This window comes from Hyposmocoma kahamanoa, unplaced genomic scaffold, assembly GCF_003589595.1.
Source record: "Hyposmocoma kahamanoa isolate Upper Pololo Valley unplaced genomic scaffold, ASM358959v1 157, whole genome shotgun sequence".
In the NCBI taxonomy this organism is placed as follows: Eukaryota; Metazoa; Arthropoda; class Insecta; order Lepidoptera; family Cosmopterigidae; genus Hyposmocoma; species Hyposmocoma kahamanoa.
In genome coordinates this window covers 701950-722322 of record NW_020653561.1, presented here as the reverse complement: position 1 = coordinate 722322, position 20373 = coordinate 701950, and the positions used below count along the sequence as shown (strand labels likewise).

Here is a 20373-nt window from a genome sequence, read left to right as displayed (position 1 = left end):
TTTTATTATATTACATATTTTTCAGTTATGTATTTTTGTCTGTAGATCCAAATGTTTTATCTATCCATCTACCTAGATCGAATACCTTAGAACTACAATACAATGCAAATTTTCCTTACTATCCACAAGAACAAATGTAAAACAAACAAGAAACAACAAAGTACAACAAGTGGCTTTCTTGCCAGACAACTATCTCTTCCAAGCAACCTCGTGGTGACAGGATATTCTAATAAAATAGTAACAGAGAGTAGAATACTGTGCTTATTATATACAAACCTAAATTACATCTAAAAAAATACTTACATAAAAATATATGCGCTATATCTCAATCATCAATAATCACTAACAATTTTATTAACTATTTGTAATTTTCTTACCACCACGTAAATTAATTTATTAATTATTTTTTATTTATTCAATTACTTATCGTTTAGTAAACGACTACAACAAGTGTCAAAATCTACATCACCTCATATTATGAACCTTTATATCGTCTCATGCCTTGTGGCCCCGCCCGCCCAGAGTTTGGGCGGCGCTATAAAAGCGGCGAGGGCGGCTTCAACGCACAGTGCTTGGCGAGTCTTGCGGTATGCCGCACTGATACAACCTTCTGTTCGTGTGTTATTGTTAACTTACTTTCGTCAGGTAAGTTTCTTTTTTCTTATTCTGCCATTGTTATACAAGGTACACGTGATTTCAAAATGGTTTTGATTAAATTCTTTTAGGTAACAAAGTTGGAGAAAAGTTGTTTCAAAAAGTTTCGGAAAACTTTTTTACGGATAGATAATTTACTTACGTTACTAATAATTATCAGAAACTTATTTCTGATAAATATTTTTTAGTAATTCATAATAGGGATAATTATCAGATTTCAACTGATTTTTATTTACATTTATTTTTAAATAAATTGAATTAATGGCGAAACTTTCGGCGTATGTTACTATACTATATAAAAGCTAGTTAACCATTTTATTATGTAAATATTAATTTAAAAACTATCTGGTGTAAATGGTAAGTAAAAAGGAAACAAATGCGGCTGTCATATCTCTGGAAAACTTTGAAAGTTTTTGTTAAATGTTAACAAGTTTTAATTTTTATTACTTGTATGTATAAAGAATTACCACATTGTCCCGTTCTTTAATATCGTTCCAACAACAAAAATTTGACTACATCCTACACAGAGTGAAAAAAAAGTAAATCATCAAAATTTGTTCATAACAGTAAGAAATCTATTTTTATCTACACCTATAAAAAAGCATATAAAAGACTTCTTAATCGTAAAAAAGGTAAAATAGAAAAGTTAACAAAACAGAATAAGATAGAATAATAATTTATTCATTACATCAATTTTGGTCTTTGTACCGGTTTGGGGCCTTCTCCTTTTCCCTGAATGAAAAATCATTCCTTTCTTCGTAAGTCAGCCTAGTTTTCACGAAAATTTATTATTTAAAGCAATTTCATTATTTATTAAATACCCTATATTTTTTAAAAAAAGCAAGGAAATATACAAATAAAACGATTTAAAAGGCTTACAAGAACACAAGTCGATGGTAAGTTTTGTTCTATAGGTAGTTGTTTTAGAAAATACAGTTATAAACAATTATTTAAAACATCGCAGATATAATTACTTTACACGAAGTAATCGTGGACAACATTCTTTTGCCGGATATAATTGAGGATATCAGCGCAATAATGGTGTAACCCACATTCTATTTTTTTTCTACAACATTATTTTAAATGATACTAAAGTACGTAATTATTTTATATTTGGAAGCTATTTTTATGTGTTAAAAAATGATAATCAAATAATAGTTTTTATAATCAAATACACACCTTAATAAAAAAACTGTAGAGGAATTTAGACGTTTTAAGTGTGTAACATGAGTGGTCAGTTTTTTATTCTTGACATATGTTTTAATTATCATTGCCAGTACACTTGGCACTTTGCAGCCAAGTACGATAGACGGCAGGACTGCTTTTAGGATAGGAATGTTTTTTCAAAATTTCTTGTAAATCGCAATTTTCGTGTTTTAGCACCAATTGACCAACCCGTTGATCTTATAAAAAAGGTTATAAATGCGAGTATTTTACATGTAATTTCTTAACCTATGAAAAAACATGTTCTCTTGTTTAAAATAAATTCCGCTGCATACGCAGTCCGCAGAATACCAATGTTGATACTGCTGGACTAGTTTTCTTTAGTTACTTCCATAGTAAAATGTCCTACGGCATTCTCGTGTGGGGTAAGTAAGCGGCAGATAGACAAACCATATTTTTGTTGCAAAAACGAGCGATTCGCTTTGTGAGAAAAGTTTAAGGAGTATTTTAAGAATAAGGTATTTTGTATGTATATTTTATTAAGAATGAAGAATTATGCACAATATTAAGTTTAGAACTGAGTCTCAAACTCATGGTACCACGATTTCGTTTAACTAAGGTAAACAATTCTTTTATCATCATCGTCATATCAGCCGGCAGACGTCCTCTGCTGAACATAGGCCTCCCCCAAAGATTTCCAGACCAGCCGATCGGACGCAACGTGCATTCATCGATTACCCGCCGCCCTTACCAAGTCATCTGTCCATCTAGTAGGGGGCCATCCCACTGAACGCTTTACGGTTTGTGGTCTCCATTCGAGAGCCTTTCTGCCCCAACGGCCCTCAGTTCTACAAGCTATGTGCCCTGCCCACTTCCACTTCAACTTGCTAATCCTTCGAGCTATGCCGGTGACTTTCGTTCTTCTACGGATCTCCTCATTTGTGATTCGACCACGTAGAGAAATGCCGAGCATTGTTCGCTCCATAGCTCGTTTCTTTTATGGGAAAATTATCGTTTGCTAAGTTTCAAAACCTACATGACTACGTGTTAGATAAAGATATATGGAAAGTTGACATGAGTCTAGATTCCATAAAAATATTTTAAATAGTTTATTTGAAAAGAGCAAACCCTAGAGTTTCTTACTCGTTCTTCTCAGGGAAGTCACCACAGTGAACGAACAGTAGCGTAAGCGTCGATGCGGCCTCAAATGGCTTTGGTTGATTCCGCAGAACAGGGAAAGTGTTGAACCACTTTGGAAAAAAGCAAGATTGGGAATAGTACACTGAATGATTTTAGTATACTGTGTGAAAAAACGATATCTAAAAATTTTCACGATAGAAGAAAAAAAACAAAGTTACGCCGAAATTTTACGACAAAACCGCTGCATTCAATAGGTATTTTACATATACCAAAATTTTTTTTTATATCAACTGAACTACATAGAACACGTGTATATGATATACACTTTTCAAATGGCTCTAATTTTGTTTGTAAAAAATATAGTTAAATAAGCTACACGCCTGTCCATAACCGCTCACGCGATGCGCTCCTCCTACAGCAAAATGGTGGCTATTTGGTTTCGCAAATTAGAAAAGCATTCAGTTTAAATACAAGTCTTTATAAATAAAAATTATTATTCAGCATTGCTAAATAAATACCCTCCGTACTACCAACAAAAACATCTCAAATAAAATGCAGTAATACACCGCCAATCCTGCACTTAAAAAGCACTAATGAAATTTTTGGTGTACTTGGATAAATATGATAATATTCCGTTTGAGTGGTTCTAACGTTTACCATGAAATTACTCCTTAAAGTATAGTTTATAAACATTTATATTCAGGGTAAACATAAAAAACGCTACTTACGGTATGTTTTCAATAAATAAACACCGAAATCACCAGCCCAAATAATAACACACACGATTGTCGTGACGTATTTTTGAAGTTGTTTATTTTTTTTAAATGACAGACCCAGACATTAAAAACTTTATGGTTTTGCTATAGTAGTTACCGAAATAGCAATTAATATTAGTTCTTTTACCTGTTAGATATCCGATAAATCGGTATAAAATCATCACCGGCACCTCTAGGTGTGGTATGCGTCTACGGCAGCATGTATCGCGTGAGCATAACAGTTACAATGCCACTCAGAACTTTAAATCGCAAAGATCTGAGGGGAACTACCATTGCGCCCGTCACCTTGAGATATAAGTTGACAACTCCCATCCGCCTGTAATTTCACATCCCTTACCCGTCAAAACCTGAACACATGCTGAATTTACTACTTGGCGGCAGTACTATCTTGGACGAACAATTTCACAAGGAGCTCTACTGCTAGTAAAATAATTAACATACACACATACCCAAATAATTCAAATATTAAATATGATGTTACTCAAACGCTGTACTGCCTCCTGATCACTTAAATTGGCATAAAGATCTTGTAACCGAGCCTTAAACCTTTATCAAAACAATTATTCGTTAAAATATAAGCGGTATTTGGCCACTTCTATTATTTTTCTTTAGTTTTTTGCTTTGTAACATTTGTTTGGCTGTCGTCTAAATATATGAAGAACCTGTATGGTGGAAATTATGCCTAACCAAATAAATGGGTGAAAACTTATTTAAAAAAAATTGTATTTCTTGTCATGGATTACACATAATATATGTATTAACAAACTATACAAATAAATGCCGGCAGTTCTCGAGCCCACTGGAATCTGTCGCAGTGACGGTAAGAGGCCTGACTGTTTGACTGTCGGTCTATGGAAGCTTGGGAGACAGTTATTGTGAGGCGCAACCTGTGTGGACTGTGACCTGGGGACGTAGCTTAGGTTGCGTAGCGAGAGATACTATATAAATATAAACTGGGATAATCTTCAAAATTAGATATTTATTGTATTTTTTTACATGTTCACTTTTTGAGGGTATTTCTAGATCTGCCAAGATGTTCTTTTCTCTATCCTATTTTTTAAACACATTCTAAATACAAATGTATATTCACTCAGCCAGTACTTCTACTCATAGAGTAGAGCCTAGACTACAGGACACTGTGCCCCCCTCCCATGTCCTCGTAAGCATGGGCGGCGCAGGCTCTGAAGCTAGAGCGGCCGAGAACCAGAAAAGGCTCAAATGCGCCAACCTTGCTCAGTGCTACAGCTTTGTGCATCGGATCGCCTCGTAGAAGCCTTCGGTGACCAGAAGGCTGGCAGTTATCTCCGCTAAAGAATAAGTTTAGCAATTCAAAGGGGAAATGCTGCCAGCCTTCTGGGCACGATGCCCCAGGGTACGACCCTCGAGGAAATTTTTTATTTATAAACTTTATTACTTTTTTATATATCTACCTACTACTATAGTATAGTACAACACTGTATGAAAATTATGAATAAATAATGATTGTGTTTCGTTATTTTGTTTACTCGTAGAAAAAGTATTGTATGCAATCGTTATTATAATAATGTCTTAAGAGGGAGCAGAGGAAAAATTCCTAATCTTCGATTTGATTTTAGAGGGGTATATCCACTATAAAGTTAAAAATAAAATATTGTATGAGTAACTACACGATATATTCAAGCATAGACATTAATCAGAAACATAAAACAATAAAGTTTCCTCGATAGATAAAAATCACGAAATGACCTCTAATTTTCACATTGTTTCGATTTATCCTCGAAATGCTACAGGTTATTAGGATAAAAATTAGATAATTAATTATATTTATGCATGATCGACAACTGTCACTACGGATTTTTTTTTAATCCCTTTAGTTTTAGAGTTATTCCGCTAAAACGAATTTGGTACTTCTAATGCGCGAAATTCAACATCTCCTGTCGCATGTCACGCGAACTTCAGGCATATATTTGTTTCACAAATTTGGGCGGAGCCAACGTCAAAACTTAAAATCGCGTACCTGTTACTTGGTACTCGACATTGAGAACCCTTATTGTGCAATGACTATTATTTTAAAAACGGGTCTTTGTTCCATTAAAGGTATCAATAAATCGTTGTCCACAGAATAATCGTCGGTCATTTTTAACCGACTTCAAAAAAAGGAGGAGGTTCTCAATTCGTCTGTATGTTTTTTTTTTGTATGTATGTTACGCGATAAGTCCGCCATTTGTGAACCAATTTTGATGTTCTTTTTTTGTTGGAAAAAAGGTACCTCAGATGTCGTCCCACTTAAATTTCAAGAAAATGTTCCACCTCTATGGGTGGCAAACTAAGGGATGAATGACTTTTGAGGTCGGTTTCTTTAACCGGAGGTTAGGTTATGTATTAATAAAATTATGCGTGCCTTACTTCCAAAAGATAATTAGGTACCAAATTTTAAGACCTAATTATATAATGATTGCTCATTACATAATTAGGTCTTAAAATCTCTTACCTATTTTACTAAGGCCTAAACACGGTGCTCGATTTTAAGAACCCTCAATTATGTTCTATTACATATTATATTAATAGCAATATGAGAAGAGAAAATAATAATAATAAATGTGTCTCTTTCCGCGACTATAGTGGAATCATAAAGCAATAAAATTTCAACTCGTTTAGTCCATTCGATCCCGGCGGTAAAATAACTTTCATCGAAACCATTTCATTTTACAGCTTGAAACACTCCAAAGGCCAAAATCAAATTTTTATATTTCCGGTTAAATGTTACCTGCTTCTAAAAAATTTTCAAAAATGAAAATAAATTTTTAGGTTCTCTAGCCAAGTGGTGAGATATGCAAGCGATTACCACACTGGTCTGACACGCAGAGGTTCGATTCCCGGGCCGGGAGAAATTTTTGTATGGCATACGCTTATTTCTCGTGAGTTTGGGTGTAATTTGTGGTTGTCTGTGTGTGTGTCCATGGCACCCCCGATACTGGGTTTCCGATTTGGATAATTATTTTCAACCTTAGAATAAAGAAAAGCCACGTCAAGGAAACCTTTGACCAACGAGTATGTCGGAAAGCACTCCAGCTTGTTGTCTCCGATTACCCCGTTAGGAAAATGGCGTAAAGTATATTTTAGAATAGTCACCTAAAATTCAGTCAGATTTTTATCATGATATTCAAAGTTATTAGAAAAAAACCGTTCTCAAAAGTTCGTTACATCTGTCTCCCAAGTTTTATTCAAATCGGTTAGCGAAATCATCTAGTTCACCACTATACGTGACTAAACACAGAAGATAATAAAAATCGGTGCTCGCTGCTTATGATATATTAAGAGAAAAATACCTTAAATTGGAGCATAGCATAATCAACCATAAAATAATTGCTCATTGTAATAAAATTTAGGCGCTATTTAGAAAAATAAGTCTTAATTCGTGAACATTACGTCGGCCGTTGAAAACTTGAATTTCAACCAGTAATACTTGCTTCAGGAAGTGGAGAAATTTTTGAAAAGGATCATCTTACAATTTTTTTTTATAATAACAAGTGACGCGACGAACAAGTCGTGCACCTGATGTTAAACTAAACACCTGTCCATAACAGTGGCAGTGCCACTCAGAGCTCAGAGCTCCCGCTCAATATTAAAAACGAGGAAAAGTATTCTCTGTTTGTAAATAAATTAAAATTATATCTTATTAATAAATGCTATTAAAATTTAAATGAATACTTTGATGACAAATAATAATAATAATATTATAGTAAATTTGAATAATAAATAAATCTTCTATAAAGTTATGCTATTGTAATCTAATTATATTCAAACGTTCAAGTGACATAATTCTGCTTATAATATGATTTCTTATTATATTACATATTTTTTATTTTATATTATTATTTGATAAATAACAATTCCAATTAATAATTGGAATCCCAGCCTACCTCTGCTTTTATTGTTATTCTTAATAAAGGGCTCATATGTGTAGCATTGTTTTAATTTTAAGACATGTATGTACCATATGAATGCAATAAAAGCTCTAAATCGCAAAGATCTGAGGGGCACTGCCACTGCGTCTGTCGCAATGAGACATATGCCTGTAATTTCACAAGCACCTTTACCCTTAAAAACCGGAACACAGTAATGCTGACATTACTGCTTGGTGGCAGAAATAGGTAAGGTGGCAGTACTACCCTGGGCGAACTCTTTCACAAGAAGCTCTACTGCTACTAAAAATTTGAAGAAAATATTGTCTACTACTGAGGTACCCCTTCACACCTTATCTATTTCTGCCGCCAAGTAGCAGTCGAACCTTTGTGTTTGTGTGAAAAGAGTTCGTCCAGGGCCACTGCCACATTACCTATTACTGCTGCCAATTTTGATGGGTAAGGGTGGTGGTGAAATTACAGGTACATGGGATTTGTCAACTTACGTCTCAGGGTGACGGGCGCAGTGGCAGTGTCCCTCAGATTTAAAGCTCTTAGTGGCACTGTAATATTATCATCAGGCGCAGGAGTTATTCGTTCCGTCGCGTGGTATTATAAAAAGCCCCTGTTCCAACAAAAAAGAATCGTCGAAATCGCTTAACATACACACGAAAAAATATCTCCTTTTTTGAAGTCGGTTAGTCAGCACACTTGAATTCGCATCTTCCGCCTAAAAGGCCTAAACCAAACAAAACGGAATGTAGTAAAGCTGTGTTGTTAACAACCAACAGGATTTCTGACCGTCAGCATGGCTGGTCGCCTGTGGCGTCTGGCACTGAGTATATATTCAAGAATTGCTACCTATTTGTTACCTTTCCTGAATAATTAAAAATATAATTGACCAGCCATTCTGATATAAGGATGGCTGGTCGCCGCTTCGTTTAGCATGAAGGGAGCAGATTTTCCAGAAGTAATAATTGCTACCTTAACGAATTGAATGTATACGCTTCCTATCTACATTAGTTAAAAAAATATAAACGATTGAAAATTTTACAAGGTACTGCCCTTTATATTATGGCAATAAAGCATTAAAACTTTAGCTTTTTTAATTTAATCAAGCACTACTTCATAAAATTTTCAATTAGTACTATTTTTTAAACTAATGTAGATAAGAAGCGTATACCTTTAATTCGTGAAAGTAGCAAACAGGTAACAATTTTTGGCAAAACATACTTCTGGAAAATCTGCTCCCTTCATGCAGAACACAGTGCGACGATTGGTTTGTGAAGCGGTTCTTCCTCATTCGTCCTTGGCTTTACTGATTTTAGGCGGTTCTTCACACCATTGGTCTATAAGGCGTCTCTCACAGTACCACACTCCAATGTCGCATTGACACGCGAGAGCTATATTAAGCTATGATTCTATACAAGTCCATGCGATGCTAGACGGCACAAGATATCGTAACTACGTCATGGACTCTATACAACCAAACATAACAGATTGCTTTCGAAAGTTGTAAATAGAAAAAGTTTTCGATAAAATCATACTTGCCCAACTGAACAGCCAACTTTGATTTGATGTCATTTTTAAGATGTTTTACTTTTTAACTTCCAAAGATTTGAAATAATTATCAACCTTTAGCCTACACTCTACGCACAGGTTTCTTAAAAACTCTCTTAAATAGGGTAATTTTCAAACAGAGAAGTAATGCATCACATCATCAGCATTATAAAGGTATATTAATAATTTTTATATAAAAAAAAACTTCAAAAGTTTGTGGAATTACATCTATTTGCCAAGTTTTATTGAAATCGGTATATGAAAACTGGGTAAAATACAATAAACCAGATTCATCCCCTAATTTGTCACTCTTAGATCTGTTGCACACGCACGACTTTGCAGCGGTGCAAACGCGATGCAGTCGCTAACCGCTCACGCGATACATGCAGCAGTGGACGCATGTCGCCACAGAGCGTTGCGCGATTCATGCGTCTCTGGAAGCATACCACACCTAGAGGTGCCGGTGATGATTTTATACCGATTTATCGGATATCGAAGTTATAACAGATAAAAGAACTAATATTAATTGCTATTTCGGTAACTACTCTAGCAAACCATAAAGTTTTTAATGCCTGGGTCTGTCATTTAAAAAAATAAACAACTTCAAAAATACGTCACGACAATCGTGTGAGTGTTATTGTTTGGGCTGGTGATTTCGGTGTTTATTTATTGTAAACATACCGTAAATAGCGTTTTTAAGTTTACCCTGAATAGAAATGTTTATAAACTATACTTTAAGGAGTAATTTCATAGTAAACGTTAGAACCTTTTTTGTTTTTTGTTTTTGTTGGTAGTACGGAGGGTATTTATTTAGCAATGCAGAATAATAATTTTTATTTATAAAAACTTCTATTTAAACTGAATGCTTTTCCGCCGCCATTTTGCGGTAGGTTCCTATCGTATCCTTTAAGGGCCGTGTAGGTGGGGGTAGCGCATTGCGTGAGCGGCTAATAGTATACCTTTATACACACGGGCTACTTTAAGCAGCGCTGCAAACGTGCGACTGCATCCATACAAATGCGCGATTTCTTCGCTACTAAAAGTCACCGTGTGTAACTACTCTTGGAGATGGAATATTGCCTTCAAATTTGAATGTGACCACTACTGAGGTAGCCCCTTTCCATTTAGTATATAACCAGAAATAGAGACGATATAAGGACCATGCATTCCTGGTAACTCATCAGTGATACATCACTTATAAATGTCATCTCTCGTTTGTACTGAAATATAGACAGCCACCAACAACTGACTTGTGTATACGTCTCCGTATATTCCAAAAATATTAAATATTTATATTTATTGTAAAAAAAAATATCTGTAACAATGGCGTGCTGTTCCATTCGGGGAAAAACAGCAAAACAACTAATTACAGAACAAACTGAATCAAATTTCATCGGTAATTAAATATGAAATATATAATTTTGCAATTTTCGTCCCTTATTAGTGAAACAATTGACAACACACATTGACGACACCCGTCAATTGTTTCGAATTCGAATATAGCCAATCGGAGCGCAGTTGTCACATGTCACAATGATATCGCAGAATAGTTTTCAAACAAATTAAATGACATTTCGTCTCTATTTCTGGTTATATCATAGATTTAGTATATACGTACCATCTATGGGTTATAGTCGATGCCGCTTGGCCACGGAGGGAGTTACTGGAATTGGTGCTATCATAACACATCCTCAAAGCAGAAGCACACCGTACCGCATTTACTTAGTTTTTTGTATATGTAGTTAAAACCAACCAAGAACCTAAAAAAATAAGTGTATAAAAAATTGTAGCAGTACCAAACAACCACATTCAACTGCCTCCGTGGCCTAACGGTTACCATGCCGGACTGCCACGCAGGTTCGATTCCCGGGCCGGGAGAAACAGTTGTATGGCCTACAATTACTTCTCTCGTGAGTTTGGGTGTAATTTGTGGTTGTCTGTGTATGTGTCCATGGCACCCGCGACACAGGGTTTCCCTATGTTGAGTGTGTGCGTTATTTATTTATTTACTGCCTGTTCTCAAGGAAATTTCCTGTACTATGAATGCCAGAGCAACGAAATTAACTGGGCACTATCCAAATCACCACAACCAACATAGAAAAGTCCATTTCCGAAATTGGTCCGTAAATCGCATAGGGATCTTGTTCCTCTAGCGCGAAACATTGTTTCCCACTACGGTAAGGAGGAAGACATTAATATTAAGTCAAGTAACTGGACGTAAAATACATATAAAATTATACCGAAAAGCAATATTTACGTAGTTTGATACGTCAAAATTATAAATTACGTCTATTTGTATTGACGATGTTTTATTACACGTCAAAAATGATTGACATGACCCTTCAATTTATGCCTGATTCGAAGAAAATTAATGTTGGAGTGTACTAATAATGTAAATGTCATATATTTCTAAATATTATTTACGACAATGGTATCCTGAGCGCCCAGTTACACAACGCGAAAATTGTTACCATCCAGCCACCGCCCAGTTACCACGCTTTCACGTACATTAATAGCGAATCTGAACTCTATTTACTAGGCAACAAATTCCTCTGAATAATACAACCACGCGGTCGCCGCGTAGACCAAAGGTAAGCCAGTCTCGCCCGCGCGCCCGGGTCGCTCATTTAAGTTAAAATGTAAAAGTTAAATAAATAGAGCGTAGTTTGCGATATCACTTAGATGCCGCGGGGGCCGCGCGATGAAATTCGTGTGGAATAAATGTGCTGAAAACCGTTACGGCGCATTTATTCGCACTGTGGGCGATGGATGAGAAGAACCCGGTTTCGATTCCCAGTAGGACCAACTTAGGAAAAGAATTTTTTTTTATTTTTTTTTATCTGAATCAGTACATATCGTATACTTCGTTATACTAGGTTCGTTATATACACATAGGACTTGTTAACTCATACGTCAAGGTGACGGGCGCAGAGCAGTGCCTATTAGATCTTTACAATTTAAAGCTGTGAGTGGCACTGCTATGGACAGGTATGTCTGTCGCTTATCATGTGGCGCACGACTTGTTCGTTCAGTCACTTGATATTATTAAAAAAAAGTCACGATGTTTGATCAACGTAATATTCAATTATTTTTGTGGAATTACTCCACTCAATAGCAATGTGGCCAAATTTCAGACAGTGAAGACACTGGTTTACAGGTGGGACATATGCGTTTACCTCACGCCTCCAACAGTCGAGGTACACGTACTGAGGCAATTCTGTCGAAGCAAAAGTTACGGAGACTGTCTGAGTAGGTTGATATGAAACCACATCCTGGTCTCGCACACGGCGCATGAAACGCCTCACTTGTATTACATTTCGAGAGCTGCCTATCAAGGAGAATAATCTCTTATTTTAAACACAAACAGGGACAGAGGTTAAAACCCTCGTCGCTTCTGTGTCAATTGCCGGCTTTTAAGCTCAACACATCTTATATTTTTTTTGTTTTGAAGAAACACATTAGCATTATTAGATAGGTCTATATAGGACTTCAAAAAAAATTGGTTCACAATTCGACTGTATGTTTTTTTTGTATGTATGTTACGCTATAACTCCGGTATTTGTGAACCGATTTTGATGTTTGTTTTTTGTTGGAAAGAGGGTGCCTCCATAGTGGTCCCATTTACTTTTGAAGAAAATCATCCACCTCTAAGGGTAGCTGTTCATGCATAAAGAATCATTTTTATAAATAGCGCCTAAATTTTATTATAAGGAGCAATTATTTCAATAGTTGATTTTGCTATTCTCCAATTCAAGGCGTTTTTCTCTCAATATACTGTGAGTAGTGGGAACTGATTTTTATTATCCCCAGTCTCAAGTCCCTTATAGTGGCGAACTAGGGGGTGAATCCGGGTTTGCGCACTTTCCTGTAACTGATTTCAAAAAAACTTGGTAATTATATGTAATTCCACGTACTTTTGAGGTCGGTTTTTTCAGTACGCTGTACTGAGATTCTTTATTTATTAATTCTCCTTAGATGCAGTATGTCAAAGACAATGTTTTCGTATCGCAGGCGCATGACTTGTTCATCCTGTCACATGGTATCATAAAAATAAGAATACATACCACCACAGGTATTTAATAGCACTCGCTACCCCACTGAGCTACTACCGCTCTTAGTTTTTTTACTCAGAACGCGTTGTGCGGACTTGAAAAATAGTTTGTGACACACGCCCATCACACTACTCTCGTCTCAATGTTATGTGTGTTTGTATTTTTGCAATATGTGTCACCACAGGTTTTATTTCTATTTATGTAACCTTGTTATTCCGCATCGATGTGTGGCCTACATTTATGTCTCTCGTCAGTTTGGGTGTAGTTTATGGTTGTCAAAGTGTGTCCATGGCACCCGCAATATGGGTTTCCATAGTGCGGGACTATGTTAAGTGTGTGCGTTATTATTATCATTATTATTAATTTAATATATTTTAACTAAACCAATAGACATACTTTTATTCCGGCGTATTCCTAAATAAATACAAATTAACATCTAGTGAACTATGTTACAATGTTTAACACATAATATTAGTAAATAAATATGGCTGTTTACAAAAATAACAGAAAATGACCAAAAAATAAAGATGGCGTTGTGTTACTTTGAGGTATCGAGAAGATACACGGTAAATAATGCAATACAAAGCAGTATTCGTTAATAATGATGTCGTATCTTAAATATAATAAAGTCACATGTGTTTATGATACATATCGCACTGCTATTACAATAGTGTTATAACTCAAAATATGTGACATTCAAGATTATACCTTTGTTGAACGTACAATTTGTTTCTCTATACGTCAATAAAACCATCGTTAGAATATTGTAAGAGACAATTAAAAGATAGATAACTTGACTCAAAATGAGATAAAATTTATGTGAACTAAAAAAAAAAAGTTCTGGAAAAAGCTTTACTCAAAAACATGACATTATTTGTTCCCTCTTATTTGTAAATATATTTTTCACTTCTCATGCTCTTAAAGTTCGTATTTATGCTGGATGTAGGCTACATAAAATAGGATTTTATGCTCTAGTGCATAAAATAAAAAAAAACCAATACGTTAAATATGTCTAATTGTTGTAATTTTACATTTAATTTTAATTAAATAATCATTTATTTGTAATATTGCCGTTTAATTTCCTCGCAATCGAAGTGAAAAGCAGAGTGTATAACTCGTTTATGAAACCCATTTTACCCTCGACTTATGTATACCCGTCTCGGGTAAAGTGACGCGTCTTATTTATTTATTTATTTATTTATTCATTCATTTAACGTTTGTAGCTTTACAGATAGATCCAAATAGCTACAAACAAAAACAAAAAAAAAACATATCAAATAACATACAAACAAATAAACATAATACAGTTCACAGGATTGAACTCACAGGCATCAATGGTTCAAACACTTTCCTGCATTCACACATCAGACAACCAATCGTGCTGTCAAACAAATCAGAGTGTGCTTATGCACTTGTTGTACAATCTACTATTAGGCAAGTAGAAAAATGTTTAGATATATGTAGTTAACTTAACCTATCCATAAATTCTAATGATCTTTTCGGGAAGTAATTAATTTTTCATCGATTTTGAAAAAACACACTTTTTGAGTTAATACATTATTATATTAACAGCGCAATATGTATAATATTAGTAGCACTAGAGCTCTTACCTATTTCTGCCGCCAAGCAGTAATGTGAGCAATCCTGCTTGGCGGCAGTTCGACTTCTGAAGAATGAAATTATAGGCACATAGGACTTGTCAACTTATGTCTCGGGGTAACGGGCGCGTTACCAAAAGACGCACGAATCGTTAGTTCAAAGTCAAAGTATTTATTGCTTCCCTGTGTTACACAGATCGTAAAATTTAAACAGTAACATGACCCTGTTAAGGCGCCGCGATTAAAAGTACAATAAATTAAAAATAAACAATAAGAACATACTAATAAAGTTAAAAAAAAGTAGCAATAAAAACAATAATTGTATAGGTTTTAATTATTCTTCACATGAAATTCCAAAATTCAAATTCTTCAAATCATATTATTCAAATTGTATTCATTGTTCTTCAAAAAACTCTAGTAGGCTGTAATAACATTTTTTTATCAGATGGTAAATAAATTAGTCTGTGATTGGGATAAAATTTCCTTCAGGGTTCCATTGAAGGTTTTAATTGCCATACAAATGGGGGCTAGGTAGTGCCAGTCTATCTTTATGTCTGAAGTTTAACGGTTTAGCGTAGGTGTCCTTTGCCGTAGTGAAGAAATGTTTGTTTTTGTTGACGAATTTGCATATTTCGATAATGTATAAATATGGTAAAGTTAAAATATTCAATTTAATGAAATGTGGCCTGCAGTTTCTGAAATGGGTCGATGTTTACTAATATTCTTATACATTTTTTGTTGTAGAGTGAACAAGGGTAAAGCAGCTATTTCCCTACAGAATCACACCATAGCTCAGCCAATCATGAGCATAAGCATAGTAAGCAGGTGTTGCTGTTCCATCTGGGCTAAAAGACTATAATGTAGGCAGTTTCATACACTGTATGAAACTTTATAAGAACAATCAGATCAATTTGTGAAATCTTGACCATGATTCAAATGTTTCCCTCACCCTCTCTCCACCCGCACAAGCGCGTCACACAGTGTAATACTCCTAGTCCTGCACTAGGGACACACACATAGAACTCCTTAAAATTACACCCAAAGTCACGAAAGAAATATATGTAGACCATACAAATATTTCTCCCGAGCCGAGAATCGAACCCGGGCCCTGTGCGTGGGAGACCAACATGGTAACCGTTCGGCCACGGAGGCAGGCACGCAGGCAAACAAAGCAACTGAGTTAAATATGTTCGTCTGGCACCCCACCGAATTTGCGATTGTAACACATAGGAAATGAAACTATTTTTCCGGATTTAAGTCGCGTATATTTGTTTTTCAAATAAACCAACGTTTCGGGCCCTTTATAATTCGTCTGTTTAAAGTTAAAACCACATTATATGACATTTTGTACAAAAAATCTTTATATAGCTATAGTAAGAAAATCACTATCTTTCTGCAGGTGAAACTCAATAATAAACTCAATAAGTGGTTTTATTTGCAGATTTTTTGTGGATTTGTGGAATGTCACTTATGTGGTTTTACCTGTAAGCAGACGATATAATAAATGTAACTTAATAAAATATCATATTGTTAAAATAAAATAATTTCTAAAACATATGTAGCGTAAATTGAAATGTTTTTTGTAAAATTAAAATTAATAACATTTGTAATTATGCTGGTTGAGCTGGTTGATGACTGTACCATCTCAGTCAACCGTCACCAAGGGACCTGTATAGGGCCCGAAACGTTTGAAAAAATAAATATACGCGATTTAAATCCAGAAAAATAGTTTCATAACATTTTTATTGTTTAAATATTGACTTGGTTTTTTTCCTTAAGAGGATTAGAAACTCACCGTACGTCTTACAAAAAGCAAAAACCTTTCTTACCACCTTGACCCTAATGTATTTCAGTTATGCCATACGTTATTGACATAATGGAAGGAATAAAGGCTAAGGATGCTGGTGAAATGACTTGTCGACTTATGTCTCTCGTTGACGGGTGCAATTGCGGTACCCTTCAGACCTTTGCATTTAAAGCTCTGGGCGGCACTGTTACTGTTATTAATAGGCGTGTTGTTTACCACAAGGCGCACAACATATTCGTCCCCTCACTTCCTATTAAAAAAAATACAATTAAATAACGATCTTACAAAAAAAATATGTTTGACACGCCTGAAGACATTGTCTAAAGACTGTGTTAATTCGTCACACGATAGAATGTACTTTACATGATCATATAAATGATCTAAGAATAAAATATTTAACTTTGCACATAATTTCCTTACGGCACCGATCAGGGCGCAGTGGCAGTGGCATCTTTGTGATTTAAAGCGTTTAAGGCATGTCGCTTACCAACAGGTTTGTTCGTCCAGCCCCTTGGTCTCAAAAAAATCACCTTCCCTTCAAAACCGGAACGTAACAATGCTCACATTACCGCAGAAAGACGTTATTCTGCTACTAAATTTCCATATTTAAAAAAATATAGATCCCGTGCAAAACAGTGTGATGTATAGGTTGATGATGATACTAATACAAATACTGGGTTTGCGTCTGTGTGTAATGTATCTCTACTAAACTAACTAGAATCTATTACACTCCAAAATGTACACGGAAATGTGTACTTTTAATCAGTTAATGCTGTAATACATTTGAAACTCGCATTTTACATTAATGAGCGTCGGTGTACGTAACGCGGGTAGTGTTGCCAAAGGTTAAACAAATATCACGCCTCGAAGCAATGGCAACTAAGGCTTTAAGAATTTTTTTTAATAAATAAATATCAGACAACATCATCTACGTTGCTTCGATTCCAAAGTAACTAACTAAAGCGCTTGTGTTGTGGAAATCGGAAATAACGACGGTACCACAGACACCCAGACCCGAGGCAATACAGAAAAGTTAGTTTTTCTACATTGATCCGGCCGGGGACGGAACCCGGGACCTCAGAGATGGCGACACCAGGAAAATTGGTGTGCAAGCCACTCCACCACATAGGCCTTCTTTCTTTTCTGTATTTATTACATGTTTTCTTTTAAAATATGGTTCGCCGATATACCATGTATGTACCATGTACATGTACCATGGTGAGTGCTCTGAGGAGCTGTTCAACCTCATCCCCCCTTCCCCGTTCCTGCTCAGAAGCACGCGTGCTGGCCTTCGTAGTCACCGTTTCACTACCTGCCGAATTCCATCGCGTACTAAAAGGTTCGGTGGCTCCTTTCTCTGCCGCACGGTTGACAAATGGAACTCCCTTCCGACACATGTCTTCCCTCCCTCTTATGATATGGGGTCCTTCAAACGAGGCGTGAAGAGGCATATTGTAGGCAGGCAGGGTGGAGGTGGCTAGTGCAGTGAGGATTTCATCGCTGCACTAGGTTCCTTCGCGTTTGGATACCACTTTCCACTTAACATCAGGTGGAGTGGAGTCATTTGCCTGTCATGTATATAAAATATATATATATATATTTCTACTGTTAAACACAAACCCCCGCACACAACGAGAGCTATTGGGCTGCAGTTCCCATGCGAGCACAGTGTCATTCTATGTCATTATTATGTTTCCTTAATAAGGTATTTATTTTAGGAAGAATCTCATCAGCTGACCGCTGTTGTGAGGTTTTGCATGTATAATAAAAACAGTATCCGTCATATTTTTAACAGTGTTGCCGATTAAAAAATCATTTTTGCTCTGAAAAAATCCCCATCCTCATTTATAATTTTTTTTTTATTAAACCTTGGAGACGACTTAAGGAAAAAATCTAATTTACAACTCAATTAAGATTATGTACAATTATTAATGTGTGTATATGTATAATAAGAAATATAATAATAAATTTTGAAATTGATGAGAAATTAAATGACGTTACAAAATTCTAAATAACTTGACGATAAACTACTTTAAAAATAGAACTAAAATGACCTTGCTACTGTTGACGATTAGTAATAATTTTTCTTTTGTTTAATTGTTTATTTTATCAAATTAAGAAATAATGTAAAAATTGTAACACAAATTTAGATTTATTTAGAATTTAGGATTGACATTGCTATTATAGGGTTCATGTTTGATCTGTACTATCTAACTTAAGACCTATGTAACAACATGAATGCAATAAATAATTTGAATTTGAATTTGAAAATATGTACAGAGTACTAAAAAACCGACCTCAAAAGTTCGTAGAATTACATCTGTTTGTGTACAAGTGCGCGAAACCGGATTCATACCCTAGCTTGCCACCTTTAGAGGTAGAATATTGTCTTCAAATTAAAATGGGACTACTACTACCCTCTTTCCAGCAAAAAAAGAGTCATCAAAATCGGTTCACGAGTTATAGCGTACATAAAAAAAATGCAATCGAATTCAGAACCTCCACCTTTTCAGAAGTCGGTTAAAAGGGATATTTATATAAGAGTTAACTAGGAACACTAGTCTCAAGATCTGACATTTTGCGTTATTAACATGTATTTCAAACTGAGGACTGGATTTGTCTCTAAATTAAATTATCGAAGAAAAATTAAGGTCTAAGATCTGGCAGTATTGCTTAGAATCTTTAGTCTAACCAAAAGACGAAAATTTTGCTTCTAAAAAAATAAATCTGTTAAGTCTTTAGAGACTCGAAGTACCCACCTACTAAACCATAAAAGACTTTACTTCGATTGTCGCAATGTTTTTTGGAGCTGCTTTAGTAGTTAGTATTAATAGTGTTCTTTTTCTTTTTTCTTTTGTTTTCTTTTTTTTTGTATGTATGTTACGCGATAATTCCGGTATTTGTGAACCGATTTTCATGATTGTTTTTTTGTTGAAAAGGGGGTACTTCCATAGTGGTCCCATTTCATTTTGAAGGAAATCATCTACCTCAAAGGGTGACTGTTCACGCATGAAGATTCATTTTTATAAATAGCGCCTAACTTTAATTTAGGAGCAATTACTTTTAGCAATTATTTAGTTGATTTTGCTATTTCATCAATTCAAGGCGTTTTTCTCTCGATATACTTTGAGTAGTGTCGTAGTGAGAACCTATTTTTATTATTATCTCCAGTATCAAGTCCTGCATAGTGGCGAACTAGGGGATATTTCAATGAAACTTAGCAAATAGACGTAATTCCACGTACTTTTGAGGTCGGTTTTTTTAGTACTCTGTACTGAGATTATGAATCTACAACTACCCTTAGAGAGTGTGACGATGCGACCTTTCATCGTTATCCCACCTTTTTATCATCCTTTTATCTGGTTCCTGGCCACCTACTTTGAAATTTTGAATCATCCTTAAATTCCTTTTCTTATTTGTCTAGCTTAACTTACTTTCCTATTTCCATAGTCACTCTCTATTAAATTTCCGAAACTTGACTCGACTTGACTTAAAATATTCTGACCAGTTTAATCATATAACTTTACGCTTTTATTTTAACTGTTATTTTCCCTTCCCGTACTCTTTCTTTATTTCTACAATAAAATTCATGTGGACCGAATGTTATATATTAATTACGCGAGGCCCGCGTGATAATAGGAACACTAGGAAAAGAGGAACTTGAAGCCTTAAAGAGTTTAGCACTATGATCTGTCAGTCGATAAAACAGACAGATAAATTAGTTTATACGATTTTAAA

The 20373-nt window shown here is 35.3% G+C and overlaps 1 protein-coding gene across 1 annotated transcript in view; it reads left to right on the top strand.

Annotated features, from left to right (window-relative positions):
* Positions 1 to 578: 578 nt before the first annotated feature.
* The window catches only part of LOC113240591 (allatostatin-A), a 117478-nt gene continuing 97683 nt past the window's right edge, over positions 579 to 20373 (top strand). Inside the window, exon 1 of the mRNA XM_026477930.1 lies at positions 579 to 645. The gene's annotated coding sequence lies outside the window, so the exon portion shown is untranslated. The remainder of the gene's footprint in view (positions 646 to 20373) is intronic.